This window comes from Sus scrofa, chromosome 7 (assembly GCF_054392235.1).
Source record: "Sus scrofa isolate SSC_HxYL_T2T_F1_AM1 chromosome 7, Sscrofa_HxYL_maternal_Yorkshire_Landrace_v2.0, whole genome shotgun sequence".
NCBI classification, from domain to species: Eukaryota; Metazoa; Chordata; class Mammalia; order Artiodactyla; family Suidae; genus Sus; species Sus scrofa.
The window spans coordinates 62,440,597-62,453,643 of NC_139389.1; the positions used below are offsets into that span (position 1 = coordinate 62,440,597).

The 13,047-nt window shown below is 51.9% G+C and overlaps 1 long non-coding RNA gene across 3 annotated transcripts; it reads left to right on the forward strand.

Moving 5' to 3' along the window:
• Positions 1–227: 227 nt before the first annotated feature.
• On the forward strand, positions 228–12,720 carry LOC146401620 (uncharacterized). 3 transcript variants are annotated; one of them, XR_014809214.1, is made up of 5 exons: positions 231–365; positions 452–638; positions 4,915–4,997; positions 6,909–7,002; positions 9,552–12,720. It is a non-coding gene; the product is annotated as an uncharacterized LOC146401620 (long non-coding RNA). The 3 variants fall into 3 exon arrangements; XR_014809216.1 differs by lacking the exons at positions 4,915–4,997; positions 9,552–12,720 and adding an exon at positions 8,602–8,737 and having other exon boundaries at positions 228–365; XR_014809215.1 differs by lacking the exons at positions 231–365; positions 9,552–12,720 and adding an exon at positions 8,602–8,889 and having other exon boundaries at positions 509–638.
• Positions 12,721–13,047: the final 327 nt, after the last annotated feature.

Genomic DNA, 13,047 nt, shown 5'->3' on the forward strand with positions numbered 1-13,047 from the left:
TTTCAGGTGTGCGCACCATGCCAGCGCGCCCCTGGAGCACCCCCCACCACCACCTGCAAGCTTCCCGCGCCCGCGCTCTCCCACTGCTGAGGCGGAGCCTGGGCGGGTTCTGGGCGGAGCTCCGCCGGGAGGGCGGCCGCATTCCTGGGCGCGCTGGGGCTGGAATTGGTACATTCCTTTCATAACTCCCGCGTGGGGGCGGGGGCCTGAGCGGAGAGTTGGTGATTAAAGGGAGGAAGAATGAAGCTCTGCGGGGCTGGGTGCAGGCCCAGAGCTGGAGGCCAGGAACATGTGAGCGGCGTCCCAGGAGCCCAGGGATGCAGGCGGAAGCCATCCCGCCCACGGGTGGTCTGAGCTCAGAAATGGTGCGCTGGGCCCAGGGGGCAGCCAGGGCCAGAGGCGGCCTAGGGGCCTTTAGGCAGCCTAAGTGCATAGAGTCTTGCGCCCGCAGGTGTTCCAAGAGCTAGGTTTTGCTGTCACCCTGAGAAAGAAAATATCGCCTGCCGTGTCAATAAGCAAAGGAGGTTACAGCGATCAGTGGTTCCAGCTGCGAGAGCCGGTGAGCCCCAAGGGAACCCAGGGAGGAAACAAAGAACACCTGCCATCTAGCGGCCGTCGGACTGCAGCTGTTCTGGACGGTGAGCCCTGAGGTTGGGAAGCACAGGATGCAGGTCCCAGAGAGCTGAACTGCAAATCACAGGAATGATTTCAGTGAGCCCTGACATGTGTTTTCCCATATACAGAAAAGCGCTGCATTCCTTAACTCGAGATACCTATTTTTTTTTTTTTTTTTTGTCTTTTTAGCTATTTCTTGGGCCGCTCCCGCGGCATATGGAGGTTCCCAGGCTAGGGGTCGAATTGGAGCTGCAGCCACCGGCCTACGCCAGAGCCACAGCAACGCGGGATCCGAGCCGCGTCTGCGACCTACACCACAGCTCACAGCAACGCCGGATCGTTAACCCACTGAGCAAGGGCAGGGATCGAACCCTCAACCTCATGGTTCCTAGTCGGATTTGTTAACCACTGCGCCACGACGGGAACTCCCGAGATACCTAATTTTCTTTTATCGACAGTAATCTTTTGTTCCGATGCCCTGCCCTTTGTTGCAAAACTCCTGTATCTCCTGGCACCCCCCCTGCCTCCTCTGAGCTGTCTCAGAGCTATCTGAGATGCTGTGTCCTGGACGTAAGTCCTCAATTTTGTTCCCCGAGGAAAACATAGCTCTCAGCCTTTTGGTTGTGCTTATTTTTTAGTTGACAACCCCATTCTGCAGAGATGAAGGCGGTTGAGCAGTTTGCTCTCTGTGCCTGGTACCATTATTGTAGCAGCAACAGCCTTTGCAAAGCGCTGGCCCTTCCCAGGTGCTTCTGCTTGCCTGATGCCCCCGTCTCCCATAGCTGAGTCCCAGCCTCCTGAGGCCCCTAGGACTCTGCCCCTTCTCTGGGCCTTGTGTGTGCAGGCCCACTTGCTTATGGTGGGGCTCCCTTCCCTAGCTGAGCCACACTTTCCCCTGAGTGTGGGCCTGAGTCCCACCTGTGTTAGGCCAATGGGCAGGGGGTCCAGTTCCTGGGACGCTCTGACCCATAGGTTAAGTCATGGCCCCACTTGAGTGAGAACAGGGCAGAAGCCACTGAATCTGATCTGGCTCCAGGTGGATACTGAGGCAGGGGGTGAGGGGGTTGCCTCTGGTGAGGGGACGTCCAGCATGGCTGGGACACCTGTGGCCGTGCTGAAGAAGACAACTAGTTCAGGCTCTGGTGGCCCTGGCTGGGCTGGCCGCGAGGATGCAGGCTCTGCTGTGTGTCTGAAGACAGCCCTGGGTGGGGGATGGGGGTGCTGGCAGAGCAGTGATGCAAGACGTATGTGGGGGGCACTGGGTGGGCTGTGAAATCTCCCCACGGGCAGAGGGTGAGTTGCAGAGGAAAGAGTGGCAGCTCACCCCATGCCCCATTGCAGGTCCTGTCTGCTCAGCCATCATTCTCTTCCAACCCCTGGTCAGCCTTTCTTCTAGACCTGCGAGCTCACTGTGTGACCTTGCACAGCCACTTGACTCCTTTCTGTGTCGGTGAGCCCTAGTGGTCCTGGTGTTTTTGTCACAGAGAGTCACTCAGCAAACGTGCTGGCTCCTCTGGTCCTGCCATCATCATCTCCTTCCTCCTGTCCATTTGCTTATCACCATGAGCATCCGCACCCATCGGCTGTCCGAGGGCAGAAGCTAAGTCACTACCCTTTGTGCTCACAAAAGCCCTCCACAGTTTAGCAGCAGTGGTTCTAGGGGTTGGTCCAGGGAACCTGACCCCCACGACCCTTAGAGGGGGTCTTTGAGGTGACAGCTGTGCTCATGACAATGCTGGGAGGGGGTTTCCTCTCTCGTCCTCTCCTGAGGGTACGGCAGCATTTTCAGGATGAGCCATCAGGTACTGTCCCAGCTCCCACAGCCAGTGAAACCCGGGCTGTGTATCTTTGTCTTCAAAGTCTCTCAGTTCTAACTGAAGTTAATTCATTGAAAAAGGGATCATGAGACCAAAATGTTTGAGAATTTCAACTGGGTTCAAATCCAGGTTCTGTCCCCGAAGGTCTACAAAGCCTGGAGCAAACACCTGACTGTGGACCTGAAGCTCCTTTTCTTGAAGAGGGCAAACTGGCACTGTCTTTCTGGTGCCCACGTGGGCATGTAAAGAAAGCCCTGGACCCTGTGTCCTCTGGGGGTGCGGATGGTGCCCTCTGAGGCCTGGTGCCCATGGGTTCAGGGGACTCTTAGCAGCTACTCAGAGCCCAGCAAACCAGAAGCGCGAGCTCCTGCCCCAGAGCGTTCATCCCGCCTGGCACCTTCCCCAGGCGGGCACACAGCCAGCATGCTTTCCTGCATGGCCGAGGTATGAGAAAAGTAACACATTGGTTGTTGATCTTGCTGGAAAAGGCCTGGTTTTAGAAAGCAGTGTGTTTTGAACTTGTTGGGAAGTACATTCTGTAATTCCTCACCAAAATACCAACTGACGTAAAAGCAGCTCCTTCACGGAAAAAATATTTCACTTGGAGATGGACCCCTGGACACCGATGGAGGGTAAAGTGCCTCCTTCTCCAGCCAGAGCCGACCGCCCGGAGCCGAGCCCGCCTGAGTCAGCCTTCATGGCCTGGGGCCTGGCTGCCGCCCCCAGGGGCAGCCACAGGGGAAGCTATTCCAGCTGAAAAGAGAATTCAGCTTGGTGGCCAGTTACAAAATAAATATACAAAACCTGCGGCTTGCCCAAATCCCCAAAATAACTGCAACAAGATATATTGGCAAAAAGATCCCATTCACAATTCAATGAGAATTTAGAAATCCTGGGAATAAACTAAACAGGGAAGCACACACAGGACAGGAGGCTCCCAACTCTTACCTGAGAAGTAGATATTATTGAGTTGATGGAGAGGAAGACGTGTCTCTGGATAGAAAGACATAACTATTATCATTATTATTTTTTTTTGGTCTTTTTAGGGCTGCACCCACAGCATATGGAGATTCCCAGGCTAGGGGTTGAATTGGAGCTACAGCAGCCAGCCTAAGCCAGAGCCACAGCAACACCAGATCCAAGCCGCATCTGTGACCTACACCGAAGCTCACGGCAATGCCAGATCCTTAACCCACTGAGCGAGGCCAGGGATCGAACCTGCAACCTCATGGTTCCTAGTTGGATTCATTTCCACTGTGCCACAATGGGAACTCCAGACACAATGTTTTTTTAATGCCCATTTTCTAGCAGAAGAATTGGAAATGGAAAGGAAGTAGGTGGGGAATGGGATGATCAGATGTGACAGCTAAAATCCTGATGTAAGAATGGAATGGAAAAACAGTAGAAAATCTACACGTCACCCTGAAGTTATATAAACATTTAACACATGAAAAGATGAACTTTCGGATCAGTGGGCAGAGCAAGGGCCCTTTTCAATAAATTGTTTGGGCAAATGGCCAATGCCTTGAAATTAAATTAGATACCTATTCCATGTTCTAGATGGATTAAAGATTCAGATGTAAAATGAAACCATGAAAACACTAGAAGCATATTTCAATGAATATTTATGTAAGGGGTGAGGTAATTTAATAAACATGAAACCGAAGATTAAAACAATAAGGAAAAGGTACATGGGTTTGACCAGAAAAAAATTCCAAAACTTCATTGTGTCAATAAATGCAAACAGATCTTCTCTTTAGAAATGGGCTAGGAGTTCCCGACGTGGCGCAGTGGAAACGAATCCGACTGGGAACCATGAGGTTGCGGGTTCAATCCCTGGCCTCGCTCAGTGAGCTAAGGATCTGGTGTTGCCGTGAGCTGTGGTGGAGGTTGCAGACGCAGCTTGGATCTGGTGTTGCTGTGGCTCTGGTGTAGACCGGCAGCTATAGCTCCGATTGGACCCCTAGCCTGGGAACCTCCATGTGCCGTGGGTGCGGCCATAAAAAGACAAAAAAAAAAAAAAAAAAAAAAAAAAAAAAAGACAAAAAAAAAACCCAGAAAGAAATGGGCTAGAGGGACATCAGCTGGAGCCCTTCCAAATTTGCAGCAACACAGGACGACAAACCTGCTGCCTCATCCGGGCAGGGGATATTCATCTGCAGCTGTGAGAGAAGATCAATAAAGCACGAAAGCCTCTGCCTCTCCGGAGTGACAGCTCAGATGAGAGACAAACAACGGAGGTAAACAAATGAAAGGACTGCCCACTGAAAACTCAGACTGAGACCCAAACCAGCCCATTCATGGAGGAGCTGCTGGTGGTTGGGTGGGCGCCCAGCCCCGTCATGATGCTGCTGCCTCCCCGGACCTGCGGGGAGCAGCTCAGAGGGCTCTCCTGCCTGCACCACCTGCCCTCTGCAGAGTGTTTTCTTCATCCATGCGTTCACTTCACCTCACTCATCCTCGAAGGGTTGTGTGTTCACAGGGTGTCACACACATAATCACAGAAGAGTGTGGGACTTGAGATGGTGCTAGGAAGAAACGCTCCTGATGGCGGGTGGTCCCTGGGTGAGTCTTTTCTATTTTAATAGTTTTCTATTTATGTTAAGGTGCATTAGAAAAACACCGGCTTTCCATTTGTGAGAGGGCTATGATTTCCTTCTAAATAAGCATGCTTAAGTAGGGAGTTGATTTGAAGACCAAAGTTCAGTGCAAATACATGGCAGAGGTCATGACCTTGAGGAGGGAAGTGGCTTTGAGAGATGCTGCTGTGGGCAAGGGGCCACCGTGGAGGCCTTGCTCCGCTGTGTTTCAGGACGTCCAGCCAGATGAGGGGATGCCGGATGGAGAAGGCTTGAGCTGGGACAGGTGACTAAAGGGCCCTTGCAGGGGTGCTGGCACAACCAGAGTGGCTGAGAATGAGGGCATTTTAGCAATGGCAAGACTCTTGGCCTTGGAGAGGCTTGAACACAGACTCTAGACTCCCGGTGTGGGGTGCCAAATGGCTCAGAGGCCCGGTTTGCATCCTGCCTGCGGCCCCTACAGGAAGAGCCAGCTCACGCCAACAGCACGGACACGCAGCTCCTGCCCATCGTCATCACCCACCCAGGGCCTAGGGGTCACCCCCAGGACTCCCATGGTCCAGACCCGGGGGTTCGTCCCCCCACCCCAGGAGGATGGTGCCAATAGCCACTCTTTGCCCACCCACCTGGGGGAGAGCAAGCAGCCCCAAAGCCCTGGGACAATGTCCAGCTGGACTCTGCCGTCCCATGTGGGAATCTGGCCCTGGAGGGGCCTCGGTGCCACCTTGACCCTGAAAGTGACCCAAGTGCAGAAGGTGGCTGAGCAAGAAAAGATCAGGATGACCCTGAAGAAAGGAACCTGGTCACAGATCGGTGTTTTTAAAAGACCCAAAATCTTGTCACCCAGTCTTTCTGTTTGCAGCAGCCACCGCCCCCCCCCCATCCTCCTGGCCTTCCTTCCCTCCCTCTCTTCCTCCTTTTCTGTTTTTAAATAAATTCAGTTCAGTATGAGCGTTCATAGCAACATTTTGGCACTTGTGACACAATCTCCCCTGTGCAGACATCACAGAGGCAATGCTTGTGAAACAGAAGTTTCGACAGTGTGGGGATTAGACTCTTGCTCAAGGCCCATCAGAAGCTCCTCCACAGCTGGGTCCAGCCCATGCTCTGGGTGATGCTTGTCCTACTGGCAAGGGAAGCTGGGAGGTGGTTCCCAGCTGCTGGAATGCACTCCATTGTGTGGGGACAGTCAGATCACAGGGGCAGGAGGTCCACCCCCAGGACAACAGAGCTCACAAGAGCAAGGAAGTGCCCATACCTCCTCACCAGTTAGCACTGAGCCTGGGGGCTTGTGTTTGAGTCAGTGGGGAAACATGGCCTTTGGAAAGATCAGGGAAGATGGGAGACCAAAGAAATTCGCAAAGTTGTGGCCAAGACAGCCACTCACAGAGGAAGAGCCTATTGGTTGAAACGACTGGCTACAAACACAACATACACATTTCAGAAAGCATTTGCAAGGCAATCTCAATAAAATTCTAGAAAAGCTGGGAGTCCGTGGAACAAGAAATTGATGGTAATAAGACAAGAAGCTGCAATTAAATGGGAGGTGCTGCGGGGGTGGGGTGGGGTGGGCAGAGGTATAAGGGACGAGGATGGGTGTCTGACTCTTTATGCAGAAACAATTCCACACCTGCAGGAGAGGGCGTTTCCTGGTGGTCCAGTGGTTAGGACTCAGCCCTTTCACCCCTTTGGCCCAGGTTCACTCCCTGGCCTGGGAACTGAGATCCCCCATAAAGCTGCTGCATGCTGCGGGCAAAAATAAACACAAACAAAAAACCTGCAGAAGGACCTTCAGGATCGAGACTAGCACAGACACCAGCTCTTCTTTGCCCAGAGTGGCGTGTGGTTAACGCTTGGCCACATTCCCTTCTTCGTCTTCTCTCTGTCTGAATTACAGGTGTGGCACAGTCCTTAAACTGGAACAGATCTCCCTCAGGAGAAGGCGGCACCCTGCCAAGACCACCAGCACCAGGAGCCGAGGGTGGAAGCAGGTGCGCTGGGATCCTGGGGGCCAGATGGTTTCTGAACTGGGATTGCATCTAGTTTTGGAAGGTCTGATGGTGCATGTACCCTGACTGTGTGACACCCCATAGCCAAACACATCGACATTCATATTGATATTACAGCAGAAAGTCAGACCATAATGGCCCTGGCCAGTTCCCATCCCGTCTGGCCACCACGTGAGTCCAGGTCAGCTCAAGTTTTGCTGGCAAGTGGTTAGGGGCAGAATATCCATTTTCAGAGCCCTTTGCACATTGGGGGTGCGGTGCTGTGGCGTGTCCCGATGGAGCGCAGGAAGGACTGAAGCTGAGGGGTAAAGAACACGATGCTCTGTGCCGAAAACCTTTCACATTCATTTAAAGGATCCTGTGCTAGCAAACAGAGATGTAGTTTTTACATAGACGATAATTGAAGGGTTTCTATCTTTTTCTTGTTGAATTTAAGAGCACTTTATATAGTACAGATCTCTTTCTTTCTTTCTGGCCACTCATGTGGAACTTCCTGGGACAGGGATTAAATCCGAGCTGCAATGGTGACCTATGCCACAGCTGCTGCAACACTGGATCCTTTAGCCCACTGCTCTGACTGGGGATCAAACCCATGCTTCCACAGTGACCCGAGCTGCTGCAATTGGATTTTTAACCCACTGAGCCAGTAGGAACTCCTCCAGCTCTTAAAATACTTAGATGTTGAAATTATTGAACTTTTTTTTTTTCATTTTCCTTTATTTTAAGGTCTTTGGCCCCAATGGGAAGTTTAGTTTTTATGTGTACAAATCCAACCAACATCTTTCAGCTGATAGGGACTTTCCTATGCCAGGTTTATGCCCGAAGTTTTCTATGTTTTCTTCCAATTCCTTTAAGGTTTTATTTTTCACATCTTCATATTTAATTCTCCTGGAAGAACTCCAACTTTTAGGATTTGGGGTGTGGAGCCCAACATACTAAATTTCCCACTGTGCTGATCAGCATATGCCACTTTCATCACCTACAAAAACCTGTCTATGCACGAGGCTGTTCTCCCACGGTCCTGTCTGTCTGTCTTGTCCTGCACCTGTAGGACCCTGTGCGTCCGTAAGAGATTTTTACATCTGATAAGACAAGTGATTGCCATTATTCCTTTTCATTTCAAAAATGTCTATGCTATTCTCTTTTTTTAAAAAATTTATTTATTTTTGTCTTTTTGCCACTTCTTGAGCCGCTCCTGCGGCATATGGAGGTTCCCAGGCTAGGGGTCAAATCGTAGCTGTAGCTGCCGGCCTACGCCAGAGCCACAGCAACGCAGAATCCGAGCCGCGTCTGCGACCTACACCACAGCTCACGGCAACGCCGGATCATTAATCCACTGTCTATGCTATTCTCAAACATTGTGTTCCTTCTGATGAAATTTAGAATCAACTTCTTAAATTCCAAATAATTTCCATTAGAATTTTGAATGTGGTTGAAACCGTAGATCGATTTAAAGGAAATCTCCTTCTTTAGAATGTCATCTCTTTTTCCAGGAATCAAGAAAATCATTGCTGCGTTAGGAATTTTGTATGTCCTTATTGATTTTTATTGTTGCTGTTTTCCTCCTATTTATTTTTGCAGTATTAGCTTTACTGAGATTCAGTTCATGTACCATTCAGTTCACCTGCAAAAAGTGGGTAACTCAGTAGTTTTCGGTATCTTCATCAAGATGTGCAGCTGTTACCACAGTCAATTATGGAACATTTTCATCTCCTCAAGAAGAAGCCCATACATCTTAGACATTACCTGTCCCCCGACCTACTATTTACCCCTATTCCTAGACAACTACTCTCCTTTCTGTTTCTCTGTTTATCTATTCCGGACATTCTGTATAAACAGAATCGGATAATACATGTTCTTTTGTGATCAGCTTCCTTCACTTTACCTAATGTTTTCAAGGCTCTGTCAAGTCCTAACACATCAGTATGTCATTCCTTTTCAAGGGCAAACTATTCCATTGTGTGGGTAAACCACATATTATTTATCCACCATCATCTGGGGGGCATTTATGGTGTTTTCACCTTTTGGCTGAGGGTATATTCTAGAATATTCATGACAAGTTTTTATGTGGCTATATTTCTGTTTTTATGTGGACTTGCTGGGTCAAATGGTGACTCCATATTTAATTTTTTTTTGTCTTTTGTCTTTTCTAGGGCCGCACCTGAGGCATATGGAGGTTCCCAGGCTAGGGGTCTAATCAGAGCTACAGCTGCTGGCCTACACCATAGCCACAGCAACGCCAGATCCTTAACCCACTGAGTGAGGCTAGGGATCGAACCCGCAACCTCATGGTTCCTAGTTGTATTCGTTTCCACTGTGCCACGACGGGAATCCCCATATTTAATTTTTAAAGAACTGCAAGACTGCGTTCCAAAGTGGCTGCCCTGTTTTACATTCCCACCTGCAGTGAATTCCAGCTTCTCTACGTCCTTGCTAACGCTTATTATCTGACCTAGTGAGTGTGCAGAGACATCTCATTGCAGTTCGATTTGCATTTCTCTGATGAAGAGTGATGCTGAGCATCTTTTCAGGTGAGAGGAGATGCTGCCCCTGGCCCTAGGGAGCTTTCCCACAGGGGTGGGAGCAGCAGCTTTCAGCTCCGTCAGATGGCAGCAGGAGGGGTGTTTGGAAGATGCTGGTAACCTACCAAGCCATGGTTTCTTAAATGAGGGCAAAACTGTAAAACCTGCAGAAGACCCCTGGAGACTAACACCCCGAGAGGAGGGTCAGCTGAAAGGAAGAGATGTTTGAAAAACCTGCAGAGCAAAGACTGTTGCCAACCCAGCAGAACCAACAACCAAGGCGGCAGGAGAGAGGTGCCTCCAGGCCGGAGCCTGGGACAGCACTGCTTTGAATTGTGTCCAGTTCAACACAGGCTGGCAGACAAGTTACCTGCATGTTTCCAAACCTCTGGGAAGGAGGGAGACAGCCCCTCCCCAGCCTGGCCCTGGCAGTGGCGGTGGCAGGGGGAGGTCTGGTCTGGGACTTGGCCACAGGCCCCAGGGTTGTTCTGGGACCCGGTGGGGGTTGGGGGCCTGCATCAAATCAGTCCCCCCCCCCCCCCCCCGCCACAGGCTGGGCCTCTTCTCCTTTCAGCTCATGAGTCCCCACCAGCCTCTCTGCACAGGCTCCTTCCCTCCCTGCCATAAAGGCCCCGGAAATGGCAAGACAGGAGATCCCTTGCCTTCGGCCTGCCCGTCTCTCCTGCATTGGTATTTGGTCAGTTCCTCAGACTTGCCAGGACCACAGCCAAGCCAGGTCTGAAGTTGGGGAATGGCTCACCTTCAGTTCCGGGGGCCGCTGGGCTGGGTGTCCTCTGCTCCCCTGCCAAGTGGGTCCCTGGAAGGGCTCCCTGGTGGGTCGGCCCATTGCTGCTCAGACCTCCGTTCTGTAGGGAGCCTCTGGAGACCTCCTCCCCCTCTCCCTCTGCCCCTGCCCCCCCCCCCCCGGGGGGGTGGGAGGAGAAGCAAGGGCTGGAAAAAGAAGCAGGAACTATTCACAGGTGCGCCTGGCCCTGTAGCAGGCAGACTCAGGGATCCTGTCCTCTCACGGGGCACACGCTCCAGGATAGAATGCAACAAATAGGAACCTCAGGTGGGGACAAGCTCCTCGAGAAAATCTCTGGGACGAGAGATAGAGGGGGCAATGGGACCCCAGGGTGTCACACAGATGGCCGAGGTGGGGTCAGCAGGACCCTGTGGCCCCTGGCGAGGAGGGAGATAGATGGTTTCACAGTTGTCTGCAGGGTGGAGGGTGGGTGCTGGTGGCAGAGACTTACGTGGGGGGAGGATGAAAACGTGAATGGTTGAGGAATGATTTGGGAGCATGAAGGAGACAATCTGTTTTCTGAGACGGGGAGTAAGAGAGGCTTGGGGTGGTGGACAGTCTGAGGTCTGTTCTGGGCAGTTCAGTGTCCCCCCAGCAGCGTGGTAAGCCCACCTCTGGGAGGTGATCAGGGTTGGCTATGCCACAGGGTGGGGCCCCCATGATGGGAGTAGCACCTGATAAGATCACCAGAGCAGGCTCTCCCCCCAGAACAGGACCCATCGAGAAGCTGGCTGTCCTTGATCAGAGGCTAATGCTGCCAGCACCTCTATCTTGGACCTGCAGCCTCCGGAGCTGAGAGGAACCAGGTCTGCTAAGCCTGAGCCCGTGGTGTCTTGCTGGAACATCCTGAGCAGACAAGGCAGCCAGGAGGGGCCCTGAGGAGCCCCACACCTGCTGACCAGGGCCTGGATCTGTGGGAGAGACCTGCCTTTAGGTCTTGGTCCAGGGACTCCATCACCACGGGGCTCATTTGGATCCTCTGTGCTACCCGGAAGCTGAAGCAGCAAGTGTGCCCCCAGGACCTTGAGCTATGTTAACTGCCTGCTTGTCCCTGCCACATGGCCCTGGGAAAGGCCAGGGCCAGGGAACACTGAGGTTGCCCTGGGCACACTGCGGTTGACTGCCACGCCCAGTGCCATTGCCAGTGGAGAACTCACTCAAAAGCATTCCATTTTGAGTTGTGAGATTTACAGAAGAGTTCCTGCACACCTTCTCAGCCTCCCCTGGGGCTCCCTGAGGTCACGTGTGTGCCCGCAGGGCCCTCTTCTGCCCAGGTCCCAGATGGACTCCTTGGTCTGTCTGTCCCTGGACTTTCAAGCTGCCCCTGTAGAGATGCGGGCCCTTCCTGCCTGAGCGTCCTGCCCACTGGGCCTGTCTGGTGCTTCTCTTGGGCAGACTGAGCTCACGTTTTTGGCTGCTCTGTAGTACCCCCACTCTCGGATGTATTCTATTTGAGGGCACTTGAGGTCACTGTGTCCATGATGTGACATTCACCTTATCACCTGGCTAGGGTGGTGCCAGCCCAGACTCCCTACTGCAGCTTATACTGTCCACTTTGTAATTTGTAAAGGTTTTTGGTGACACTTCCAGGCCATGAGGATGTCCACTCTCTACCTAAAGAATCACCTGCAGATGTCAGCATCCCCCATGGATCTTGCTTGGGGCAACTGTGCTGCACTATTCTGTGTCAACCTTTTGTCTTGATCCTCCCACTGTATTAACTGGAATTTGTCTGCAAGGAGAATGTTAACTCACTTTTTCAACATCAATAATTAAGCCATGCCATCAACAGAGCTGGCACAAGGGGAAGCGCAAAGCTCACAGCACAAAGGTTGACAGAGCTTCTCCCTCTCGCGCCTGGCCCGTGTAACCTTCGCCTTCCACGAGCACTTGCGCCTGCTTCCTGGGCCCTCTCCCCACACACACAAACACACACGTGCACACATATAAATACACAATGCACACATACATATATACACGCACGCAGGCATGAATGCAGGCATACACATATGCATGTATGCACACAACATGTGTGTAATACATACACACACACACGTTCTGTCTATAGATGCCAGGTCATTGTTTTTAAAAATGAAACAGTAGGAGTTCCTGTCATGGCGCAGTGGTTAACCAATCCGACTAGGAACCATGAGGTTGCGGGTTTGGTCCCTGGCCTTGCTTGGTGGGTTAAGGATCCGGCGTTGCCATGAGCTGTGGTGTAGGTCACAGACTTGGCTTCGATCCTGAGTTGCTATGGCTCTGGTGTAGGCTGGTGGCTACAGCTCCAATTCGACCCCTAGCCTGGGAACCTCCATATGCCGTGGGAGCGGCCCAAGAAATGGCAAAAAGACGACAAAAAAAAAAAAAAAAAAAGTAAAAGAAGACGATAACAGTAGCTCAGACTGTCATGTAGCTCAGTTAACCCTTACAACAACTTAGGGTAGATACAGCCATCACCTCCTTAACAGATGACGAACCCTTGGCTTCTACAGCCCCAGATGGCACATTTGACGAGTGGCAGCTGGGAACCAAAACTAGGGCTTTGTACTGGAGGCCTGCATGCCGTTTGGAACATAACCCTGGAGTTGGGTCAAAAATTGTCCACATTTGTGTCTCCTGCACCTGTGACCAGACTCTGCTCTGTTGCTCTGCACTCCCAGAAAGGAAGTCAGTCCCACAGCCTCACCGGCCCTGCTGGCG